This window comes from Dipodomys merriami, unplaced genomic scaffold (assembly GCF_024711535.1).
Source record: "Dipodomys merriami isolate MVZ:Mamm:240054 unplaced genomic scaffold, mDipMer1.0.p SCAF_15, whole genome shotgun sequence".
NCBI lineage: Eukaryota > Metazoa > Chordata > Mammalia > Rodentia > Heteromyidae > Dipodomys > Dipodomys merriami.
The window spans coordinates 12,844,793-12,857,269 of NW_027202826.1; the positions used below are offsets into that span (position 1 = coordinate 12,844,793).

At 37.3% G+C, this 12,477-nt stretch overlaps 1 protein-coding gene across 2 annotated transcripts in view; it reads right to left on the minus strand.

Moving 5' to 3' along the window:
* Positions 1-12,477, minus strand: part of Snca (synuclein alpha) — a 56,799-nt gene that overhangs the window by 32,940 nt on the left and 11,382 nt on the right. The window lies entirely within an intron of this gene.

The window sequence follows — 12,477 nt, forward strand, 5'->3', positions numbered from 1 at the left end:
TAATGGAATTTTCATTGCTGAAATGTTCCAAAGAAATAAATAAGAGAGCGTTGGGTTTCAGCCAGTGTCTCTCAGAGTTCCACATGGCTGAGGAGTCCAGGCAGTGACAAATGACATTATTCTTGTGTGTAGCCTCTCTCTCTCTCTCTCTCTCTCTCTCTCTCTCTCTCTCTCTCTCTCTCTCTCTCTCTCTCTCTCTCTCTCTCTCTCTCTCTCTCTCTGTCCCTCCCTCCCTCTCTTCCCCCACCTCTCTTGGCCCTCTTTTCTTCCCTTCCTCTTTCTTCTCTGCCCTCTCCATTTCCCCTCATCTTCTTGCCTGGCAGAGGAACTGACATTTCCTAACTGCCATCCTGACATCAAAAACAAAAGACAGGGAAATTCATCTATCCACCTGCCTAAACGTTCACCTTTACATTTATTTTTGTATTTATATATATTCCAGTTGCTGTGAGAAAGCATTGAGTATGTCTGGATGTAAGACATGGAAAGTTCTTTTGGAAGGTATTGTTTTTCGAAGGAAAACACTTTGAAGAGGGTTAAAAACCTCAGAAGCCTACTTTTGCAAGAGCAATTGGAAATGGCCTGCCTTTATATTCCTAATCTTCTTTCTGGCATCTTACGCTCACCAACTGCCCGGTACCGGATACATGTAGTTCTGCCCATCTGTCCAACAATCACTCAAAGTTATGCGGTTTTCTAAGATAATATTTCATGAAGAATAATGAATACGGTGAACTTAAACAGCTTCTGAATCTCTAAGATACAGCTCATCTGCAAAACGGTTGCTTTATTTTTAGGAAGTTAACTAGATTATTTACATGAATTTCATTTATCCATGGATAAACAACTAGATGTGTTGTAATGGTATGGAGAAGGCTAAGTTTTTATGATAAATATTAAGAGGAATAAAAGCAAGAATTGACAAATGGGGCTGACTTAAAAACCTTCTGGACAATTCAATAGAGTGGAGAGACCAATATAGAACAGGAAAGTCTTTGCCAGCTACTCATGTGGCAGGGGACCATTATCTAGATAGGCAGTCTAGAATTATTATCTAGATCTCTTATCTACTCATTCTAGATAATTATTACCCAGGTAACAATCTAGATTATTATTAGATAATATCCTAGAATAGAATCTAGACAGCAATCTGTAATGGAATCTAGACAATAATCAAGATTATTATTAGATTTCCAAAAAGTTAAACACCAAAAACAACAAGTGATTTAATCAACAAATGGGGTAATAAATTGAACAGATAGTTCTCAAAACAAGTTCAAATGGACAGTAAATATCGGAAGAGATGTTTGACCTTATTAGCTATCTGGGAAATGCAAACGAAAACTTCATTGGGCTTCCATCTCAGCCCTGCGAGAATGGCTAGTATCAGGAAAACACACACACACACACACACACACACACACACACACACACACACACACACACACACACACACACACACACACACACACACACACACACACACACACACACACACACACGTTGGTAAGGCTGAGGATAGAAAATGAACCCTCATATATGGATGATGGACATGTATATTTGTCCAGCAGCTAGACAGGCAATGATGGAGGTTTTACAAAGATTATAAATAGAAGTTCCATAGGCTCCAGTTATACCACTGTTGGCAGACACGCCCAAGAATCAAAGTCTGCTTACTAGAGTGATACCGGAGCAGCCACATGTATTGCAATACTCTTCACAGTGGTAAGGGAATGGAATTAGCCTTGGTCATTAGTGAGTGAACTGGATGCAGGAAATGTATAGATGTATAGATACACAGTAGACCCTTCTAAGCTCCATCTCCTAAGGAGTTGGGATTACAGGAGTTCCCACCCCTGGCAAAATCCCTAATATTAATGAATGATCAAATTTCTAAATATACTCCTGATGACTGGCACAATGCCAGTGCTTAGAACATAAGAAATCAATGTCATACCACGATAATTACGATAATGAATGGCATAGTATTATATGCACAGAGTGCATCAGTAAACACCAAATTGATGGACTCATGGATAAATAGCCAATGGTATAACTATAACTATAGTTTAAGTGCCTGTAAAGCTAAAAATGACATATTTATGAATCAGCTAAAGGAATGTAAGTTGAAGCTGGGGACCCCCCCCAAAAAAAAGAAAAAAATCATCTTTTAATTTATAGTCATGGCAAAAGGAATGGAACATTTGGTTACATAAAATTTTAAATAATGTGGAATATTACAACTGTTATACACAATGCTTTGGTTATGAACCTTACATATATGTATTAAAGGACATTGTAGAAAATATAAATAAGGAAAGGGAAATTATAAAATGACTGTGATTCCTGATGCAGAAATAGTCAGTCAGTGGCAGAGCTCTTCAAGGGCCTTGTGGGAGACCTCGGTGTAATTGTTGCAAAGCCTGGAGAACACCAAGCATTTAACAATTGAGGCCCAGAGGCGTGTACTCATTCTATAGTGCATGAGACAGTTTCCTGTAGCAGAGAATTATCCAACCTGAAGTGCAACGATTGCTTCCCTGACAAAAAAAAGAGTCTTGTGTGTAGTGCATTTACTGCTGGTTTTATACATACATATGTCAACAGACTCTTTTTTAATGTTCATTTTGCTCTGCTCAACATTACTTTCATTTCATGCAACAAGAGCTCCCTGCCATTAAACTAATTCTTCTTGGCACCAAACACTTTATTGTTCAGTGGAAGGTGTTTGGCTCCCCAGCATATGGACATGGATGAACCCTAATTGCATTAGATGATGTCACTCTAGTCAAACTTATGGACTTTTAATTTGATTTTTACTGCAAAAAAAATGCAGAGATAAGCATCCTTCCATTTTAATTTATGATGCCTGAAATTCTTGCAGATGAAATTGAGCATGTATGTTTGTATGTATGAGGTCATAACAAAAATCCATGATTTTGTCCAGTTAATATATATGATTATAGGAAAAGAAAAATAAATCATCCATTTAATTTTTTTTTCCATTCCTGGCGCTTGAATTCAGGGTCTGGGCTCTGTACCTGAGCCTCTCTGTGCTCTAGACTAGCGCTCTACCACTTGAGCCACAGTGCCACTTCTGGCTTTTTCTGAGTAGGTTATTAGAGATAAAAGTCTCAGACTTTCCTGACCCAGCTGGCTTTGAACCTGACAGGCTTTGAACTGCGATCCTCAGATCTCAGCCTCCTGAGTAGCTAAGATTACAGGCATGAGCCACTGGTGATTGGCTAATTTAAATGCTTTTAATGTAGATTTCCAGTGGGTCCTCAAGAATGCTTTGTATCCACTTATTTTCCAACTGTATGGTTGGCAATTGATGGACATTTGTAACACAGAGTTGCTGAATAATGTGACAATGCAGCTGAAGTTCTCAGGTACCTTTCCCCTCCCCCATCTAAGTAGAAGCTTCAGGGATTAATACAGAAGAAGCTTGAAACAGAAAACCCTGCAACTCAGTGATAACTGTGCATATGCCAGAAATTTTCTTCTGTTAATACAGGTTTTCAGGGAAAAGAGATTTAAAGGATCGCATAAGTGGAGTTTTGGAATTTGACTTTCTTTCTCTAAATTCTTTCCCTGCAGAGGCAAGTTCTGGTTCATGAGGTTTTCTGCGGCCTGGGCATAGAGATAACTTGCATCTCTCCTTCCCTCCCACATTCTCTCTCTCTCTCTCTCTCACTGGTGGGGTGTGGCCTTAAGAGTAAGACCTTCCATTCTTTCCCAGTGTCCTGCATGAGCAGAAGGCCATCCAGATGTAGCTAGCTGACAAACCAAGTGGTCGAATGGAAGTGTACTTGCTCTCACCTGCACACTCCTTGGTGCTTGAGCCTCTGTTGAGGCCTTGTGTGATACAAATTCCAAATTTCTCCAAAGGCTCAGGTCAGGCCTCAGGATGAAGCATAGTCCAGTTCTAACCAAAAGGGGGAAGACAGGGCTTCTCTCCTAAGCCTCTGAGTTTGGAGGGGTCCAGCCAGGCCTATAGATCATACAATGTGCCACATGGAAGAGACACCCCAAGACAGGAGGAGCAATTAAAAGTGCAGAATGACAGCCAGACCTCTTCAAGAGCAAAGATATTCCTGCTCTTTTCCTGCCTCCCTTCCCCTCTGGCAGATAGAACATTCCACCATCAAGCAAATTTAGAGGGAGGGGATTTGAATTTTGCTTGGTGCTATTCTGTCTCTGATTTTTTATTTTTTAAGTTCTGGCATGAGAACTTTGCAGGTGAAACTCTTTGGTTAATGGCATTCCTAGTGCTGGTGTGAGGAAAACCCCTTGATCACAGCCGTGATTTCCCTGAACCTGCCCCGTCAAAGGCACCAGGGATCTCTATCCGAATCTGGTACAAAAATTTTATGTGAGGAGGGTCTCTCTTCTTGACTCAAGGAATTCTAGATGAAGATATAGTCATACTGAGTGTCTTTAATCTACATCCAGCCATTATGAAGAAGAAAAGGAAAAGAGAAAGAGCTGAGGAGGTGTTCTTTGAATCCTGGAGCTTCGTGCCTGTGTTCTGCCAAACACAGATCTATCCTTACGTTTTTGCCATCAACGAAGCCTTAGGAAAGACTACATCCCCAACACGAGCCACTAAGGACTCAAATTTTCTTCAGTTTGAAAGAATGAAATTTTTAATTGGAGCCCAGAGCCTTTCTAATTATACCATGTGTGTAATATCTAATGAAACCTCATGACTGGGGAAATAGAAGGAAATGAACACCAGTGTGACTCATTTTATTTAGCTAAGTAAAGAAGATGTTCAATGAAGTCAACTCCTCTTTATGTTATACAATTTAATATAATAAAAAAATACCTCCAGGTACTGGTGGCTCACACCAGTAATCCTAGCTACTCAGGAGGCTGAGATCTGAGGACTGCAGTTCAAAGCTAGCCCAGGCAGGAGAATCTATGAGACTCTTATCTCCAATTAACCACCAGAAAACCAAAGTGGTGACGTGACTCAGAGTGATAGAGTGCTAGCCTTGAGCAAAAGGGCTCAGGGACAGTGCCCAGGCCCCAAGTTCAAGCCTCATGACTAACAAGCATAGAAAACTCCTTTTCTAATCATGTATGTAGTAACATACTTATTAGAGACAAAGCAAGCTCTCTACAGTAAAATGCTATTAAGTGCAATGCATTTTATGTTTTTCAATACACAGTACAGTTTGTTGTTTCTCTTTTGCTTGTATTATCTCATTGCATTCACTCTCCAACTCTGTGCAGCTGGCCAGTCTGCTACAGATGAACAGCTTTGGCTTCGAAAGGTTAAATGAGTTGCCACAGGTCTAGCAGTGCATAATTGAATAAGCAGACCTAAAATTCAAGCCATTAAGCCCAGATTCAAAACATTTTGAACTCGTTTAATTCAACATTTCATTTTATAGATGAAAAATAACCTCAAGCTCAGAAAGGTGAAATGATGTCATTGAGCAAAGTGAGAGATGAGACAAACTTCACAGTTCCTGACTTAACACCCCCCCATCCCCTCTCCTCGCCCTTCACAACCAACCAGTGCTTTCCTTACAAACAAGACTTAACCACACCCGGACTCTGCTATGAGGAAGGTCAGCTGGCATTGTGGCAGGTCAAGCAGTTCACACAAGGCAGCTTCAGTTAGAGTTCTTGTTTCAAACCCTTTGCCTTTGTTTCAAGCCCACAAAGCCTGGTTTCTGTTTGCGGGAACACAATGTGAAGGAAGGATTGCTACTGTAAGCAACTATATTGGTATTTAGTGGAGATGGACTTAAAGGTGTTTGCATATGTAATCATCTTAGAAATTAAGAGGAAGTCTTTTAAAATAACGTCTGTGCTTTTGCGTGACAATCATATCCAGCCCAAATTCAGTGTCAGAAGCGGGAAGCATACGCCCAGAAGTAGCAAATACTACACAACCCAACTGAGCACCCAGCCTACGCGGTGTGCACATTCTCAGAAATTCTGTGTGGCCTGAAATTGTATACTGTGTATAAAAAGGGAAAATATTTATTAACTGAGTGAAATCTTAGAATTTAAAGTGTGCATGCAGGTGAGTAGAGGATAATTTGGCTTTATGGATTTACAGATTTATATCACATCATTGCCTTGTAAGTATCAATAGTTAAGATGTTTTGTATTTCCTCCTATTCCATTATTCCTCCTATTCCATAAAATGACAAGTGAACTCATTCATGCGATCCATGTTCCAAACAGATGTATCACACTGAGTTAATGTGAAAAATATATTCAGAAAAGTAAAAGTATTCCCATCTCTTATCAGAAAGATAAAATAACATATTACTTCTTCCCATTTTTCAATTACTTAATCATTATTAATTCAAGTATTTCTGGTCCTGTTCTGTAATCTATCTATCTATCTATCTATCTATCTATCTATCTATCTATCTATCTATCTATCTATCTATCTTACAGCTGTAACAAGAATTAAATGCTATTTTTGTGTTTTTTATATATAAATATGTTTATCAATTCCAGAGTCACTTGGGAGAGAGGGACATATAACTTACAACTTAAAATTCAAATATGATTAGAAGTTTTGAGCAAAATTTCTTAGGAAAGCATTATCTAACATTTGAATTAACAAGTTCTTCATTTTCTTTTCTTGTAGAGGAGCAATTAGGCTGACAGAGATGTACTGTCCAACTCTGGTTCCAATCTGCAAAACCAAAGTTATCTGATTTATCTTATGCCGGTATATAGGAATACCAAGCAACTGTACCATCTCCTAGACTTCTATATGTTTTGAACATTTTGAAAAGAATAAGACCTGTGTTGACATTTTCCTTCAATAAAGCAAATAATACAATCAATGTCTCCTTGAGATTAGAACATCAAATGCCTACGCTTGAAAGGGCAAAGGATCAATTGTTTCTGTCTGTGACAAACATGTGAATTATCATTGACATAAAACTATTGTTTGTCAAAATATATAAACACATCTTATTCAATTTATGCCTGGTTCCTAAACATATTAATGCTATATGCAGGTTTATCATTTTATTCTATAAATGGAAAAGAGACAGAAAAAAATTTACCTACGTTAATTGAGTAAATCTAGAATGATCACGTACAATGTAACTATAGATCAAAATATTGTATACAGGTAATTTGTCAAAAAGTAGACTTTAATAATTCTTATCAGAGAATAAAAGAGAAAAAGATAAATGTATATAAATTTGCTTAAATTGTAGGAATCATTCATTAAGTATATGTTTACCAAGAGAATGCAACTGATGTAATAATAATTTTTTAAAAATTTAAATTTTCCAAAGTTTGAAATCATCTTAATAATAAGAGTATCAAAAATACTGCATCATTTTTGCAGAGGAATTGTCTCTTCCATTAGTGGGAAGGAACATTAATCAGTTATTAGCACATCACAGTGATCTCACGTGGAATTCAGTAGAATTATATTCTATGTGAAGTACTATGAAGAAATAAGCCAATTGCACAATTATAACAGGCTTGTGCACTGGTGTGCCTTAAAGATGTTTCTAACCCATACCTCATTACAACTTACACATTCTCTAGTAAACAGGACCATCATCACCATTAGCTAAAGACTGAAATTGCAGTAGAGCTACAGATGCATACACATGCATACACATATACTTGCTCATAATCATCTATATGCATACACATGGCAATGTATAGATTATAGATTATAAGATACTGATCCTAGTAGATAAGAGTATTAAATTTTATGTCCTTATGTCTAATTGCTAAAATGTTATAGCTATCATATTCATATGTATGATGTAACTTACAACTTAAAACTATGCTATTTGAGTATGATATTTATTGAAAGAATAAGTCTGTCTGTTTTCTAACCCATTCTTTTTGAATTTGCCTTGTGACTGGTACATATTTGTTGCAAATGCATGTAGTTCCCAGAGACCTTCATTCCAGGGTAAGAATGTTGGTACTCTTGCCTAGCTGTATACTTCTTGAAGGTAGAATCTCCATTCTGTATTTATTCTTGTACTTCACTTCAGGACAGCTGAACTCCTCTTAAGTAGTGTCTAAATTTATTGGGTTCAGCAATATTGAGGCATAACAGTGAGTTTGTTTTCCTTATCATCTAATTATACTTTATTTAAAAGCTTACTGCATGAAGAGTCATTGAGACTCTTTGTTCATCCATATCAAACATGTGAAATACTGTCAGCTACCACGAGGGGCCATGATACATGTGTTTCTGAAGGAAGACCATTTATGTACAGAACGTACTGACTTGAACACGCCACACTGTAAAACAATACTGACTATATATCTTTTGAAACAAGTCAATTAGGTCAGTTATGTTTTTTAGTCTCTTTAATTACCACCTTCTGCTGAAGCTAAGATGAAAATGTTGTTAATATACACTGCTCTCACCACAAATACAAGGTAGTTTATCACAAGCTTTTATGTTAGATTTAAGTATACTGAATAGTCATGTTTCTTATCTTGGGAATCCAGCACAAAGATAACAACCAAACTTCTATTTATTTGAGAAAATGCTTTATATTAGTTCTTATTAAGCATGTAAGTAGAAAACGTACCAAAATGAAAACATCTCATTAATTCTGACATTTGTTACTCCTATCTTCATCTAAATGATATTACGATTCCACCCACAATCTGTGTGTGTTTCTTCAAGGAACTATGAAAAGCTGTCTTTGACTTGTGGCTTATTTGTAACAGGAGTACGAAAAGCGTCGCTAATGGCCACATACACCATCTGATTATTAATCATTTAATCGGTGTCTTTGATACTCAAGTGTTTAAAAGTAATTACATGAGGTTACACATGACAAACCTGATAATATAAAGGAAATAAGTAGAAGGATGTTATAACTGTTATAGATCATAATGTCAACCCTGACATTTGTTATTTTTTCATTCTGCCTTTGCTTTCTTCACCTAGCACCTTGAGCTTATCTTCTCTCTGATGAATGAAGCAAGATTATAGAGTATACATGATTTAATCCATTTGACAAGAGTTTTAAAAATTGTTTTTGTCCAGGGGGTCTAATATTTAAATATAAATAAATTGCTTAATAACTTCATTCTGGTTCTGAAGAAAAAAACCCCACTGAACTTGGATGTTTTAATTGTGGTAGGCTACAAATGGTTCAAGCTTACTGTCTGCGTGACAACTGTTCATCAGATGTTGGTAGTTCAAGGTCTTAAAAGAGATATAATAATGAAACTGACTGGTATACTGCATGTCAGGCAATAACTTCAGTTTATTCAGGTCCTTCACACTTTAAAAAAATCAGAAAATTATAACTATTTTGAAATGTCAGGATCCAATTCCTTTAGAGCCCTCCAAATAACATGAAAGAGATGTTTATATATTCCCCAGAGTAGTTATTTAAGCATTAGTCACAGGAAAAACCTGGTTGGAAGGGTTGAGTTAAAGCAAATGTCCTAGTGATTAGCTTTAAACATCCCTCAGAATAAGACTGTCTCTGGTAACCAGCTCTCCTTCTCTTTCTCAGTTATCTATATAATAACACTGCTTTAATTTTAAAATGTTGCCAGTACATTTTTGGCACATAGCAAATGGATAGATTAAAATACTGTTAGTCACATGAAATTTTTTTAATATTATTTTATTTTATTTGAGAACATACTGTACAGAGGGGCTACAATTACATGGGCAGGATAATGCATACATTTCTTACCAAGCATTGCAGCCTCCTCCTTTGTTTACCCTTCACCTCCCTTCCCAGCCTCCCCCCTCCCCCCACCCAATTATACCCCCCTCCCCCCCCCACCGACATTGTAAAGCTGGTTTTGTCATGACATTTTGTACTTCTCATTGTTGCAACAGGTCCACCTGAATCCTTAAACGACTTGTTTGCCCCCATCTCCTCCACATATTTGATGTCACATGAAATTTTTAAAAAAACTAATAAACTAGATTAGTATCTGAGCTCATGTCTTTCTATTAATGATGAAAAGTAGATAGACTACACCTAAGCCAGCATATACCCAATAGATAAATTTACCAAATGACAAAGTAAAAATGAAAATGCAGTATTAGAGATTTGGGTTTCTATGAAAACTAAAAAAAGAAAATGCAAAAGGGAGGGGAGAGAAGAAATGAGGGAGGAGAGAAAGAGGAAGAACGGAAGTCTCATCAGCCAAGGGTAAGCCACCCAAACCCTCAAAAGTAGAAAGGGTTTAAACCAAAGCCATCTTGTCTTCTCGCAGTATTCCTGACTCTAAACAGAGACACCAACCACCAACAGGATGGCACAGCCTCAAATCCATGTGTACTTAGAGCCCTACTTTTGAAATCCCTCATTCTGCACGTTTCTATCATACTATGAGCAATCATTTTTTGAATGACAAAGGAGTTTCTCCATGAGGTCATTAACGGTAGAGAAAAAGAAAGGGAGAAAATTCTTATTTCCAGTCATTAGGATCATTTCGATCAGTTCAGAAGATGAAATTATTTCTAACTTCATGATGAGTAAATTCAGTAATTTTACTATACTCTTTAAATTTTTAGAACCCTATACCTGTGACTGTAGCTATATGTACTTATTAGAGTATTCCTTATGATAGAAATTTGGAACTTTATTGCTAAGTTGGGTTTTAACAATTTTCTAGTAGAGTTCCTTCATTATATAAGAAAAGGACTTATGAGATCTGCAAATGGTCACACCGACAATGATCCGGCAGGATATGAAGACCAAACATTTTCCCTCCCAGTATATTGGATGTTGTTCCATATTATGAAGCAATTTCTGGGCCTCATGGCTTTGGGTTTGTATTCGGACTTGTAAGAAACTTTACTACTCAAAGGAGAACTATCTTTTAATGATTGATTTTTTTGTCTCATAATTGGAGTTCAGTGTTGAAATATTAACAGGTAGAAGAGTTTCATGAAGAGTGAAAACCAAGTTTAAGTTTGCACCACACATCCCAGGTCTCTTTACATTGTAAAACAGTGAAGTATTGTAGTTCAATCTAGAATTTGCCTTAGAAAGACCCAAAGGAAGGTCAATACTGAGGACTTGGTTGGGGGAGTGATACAGGGAATGGAAGAACTGTACGGGCAACCAGTAAACTCCAAGTGTCTGTGCAAACTTGGCCATCTATTCCCTCTCTAAAGCCTATGGGTTTCTCATCTATAGGATCAGGAGATTGCTCTGAATCATACAGACATACCATTAGCCCTTTGATGTGTATATATGAATGTGCATCTTCCTAGGAGAAGGTTCTATTGTTTCTGTTAAGACTGGCAAAATAACCTGGGACATTCTTATAGTGGCCTATACGTGAATCTGAGATCCCTCCTATCCTATCTGTTTAAATGTGATAAAGCTATAATATAATTTCCATGGGAAGCAGCAATTAGTATGATTCTTAACATAAATAATGTCCTCTGCAAAGATGATTTTGCACAAAGGATGATTGCTGCCCCATCAGCCATGCATGCAAGCATGAGCTGAGGAAACACTTGAGAAAATCAGGCTAGATTTTCCCTCAGCTGCCCTAAGACAATGAAACGATTCCTGTAAAACCTGGATAATTGCAAACATCAGTGTTTTCATGAGCCAGCAAGGTAGTCCTACTTAGGATGATACAAGGAGAGAAAATCCAGAACATTCTGCCTGCAGTTATAGCTCTTTCTCTGTTTCTAGGAAATCCATCTAAAAGCCATTTTTGATGACTTTTAGATGACTGAATAGTCAAAGCTCATTGTATATGAATATACATGCATATGATTATATAAGAGACACAGAAATTGACATTTCTTTTCCCCTTCCGTAATTTAATAAATATCCATTAATTGTCTAACATGTGCTGAAAATTCTCCTAGACACTCTGACGAATCAATGAACAAAGGAGGTATAGTGCTTACATTATAGAAGAGGGAAAAACAAAAAAAATTTTAATTTAAGGATAAGTAAATTATTAATAGTATTAGTAGCAGTAGTAGTACTAGTAGTAATTGTTGGTTGTGGAGCTTGAACTCAGGGCCTGTGCACCATTTGCTCAAAGTTAGAGCTCTGCCACATTGAGCCCCAACTGGTTTTCTGGTAGTTAATTGGAAGTAAGATTCACATGGATTGCTTTGAGCGATGATCTTCAGATCTCAGCCTCCTGAGTAGCTAAGATTACAGGTGTGAGTCACTAACATCTGGCTCATAAATTATTATTTTTAAAGGTGATAAATATTTGACCCAGATAAAGAAGAGGAAGACTAACTAACAAGACTGAAATTAGGTGAGGAGAATAGTTCCAACTTTTAAGCAGGTCAGGGCAGCTCTCACGAAGAACACATCAGTAAACAAAGACCAAAGGAGATGAGGAATGGGCCAGCAAATGCTGTTAGGATAGATCATTCCAGGTAGGAGACAGAGAAAGCAAGGATATGCGCCATTTGTTCTAGGGACACAAGGAAGCCACTATGACATGGAAAAAGCAAAACAACAACAACAACAACAACATTCTACTGTT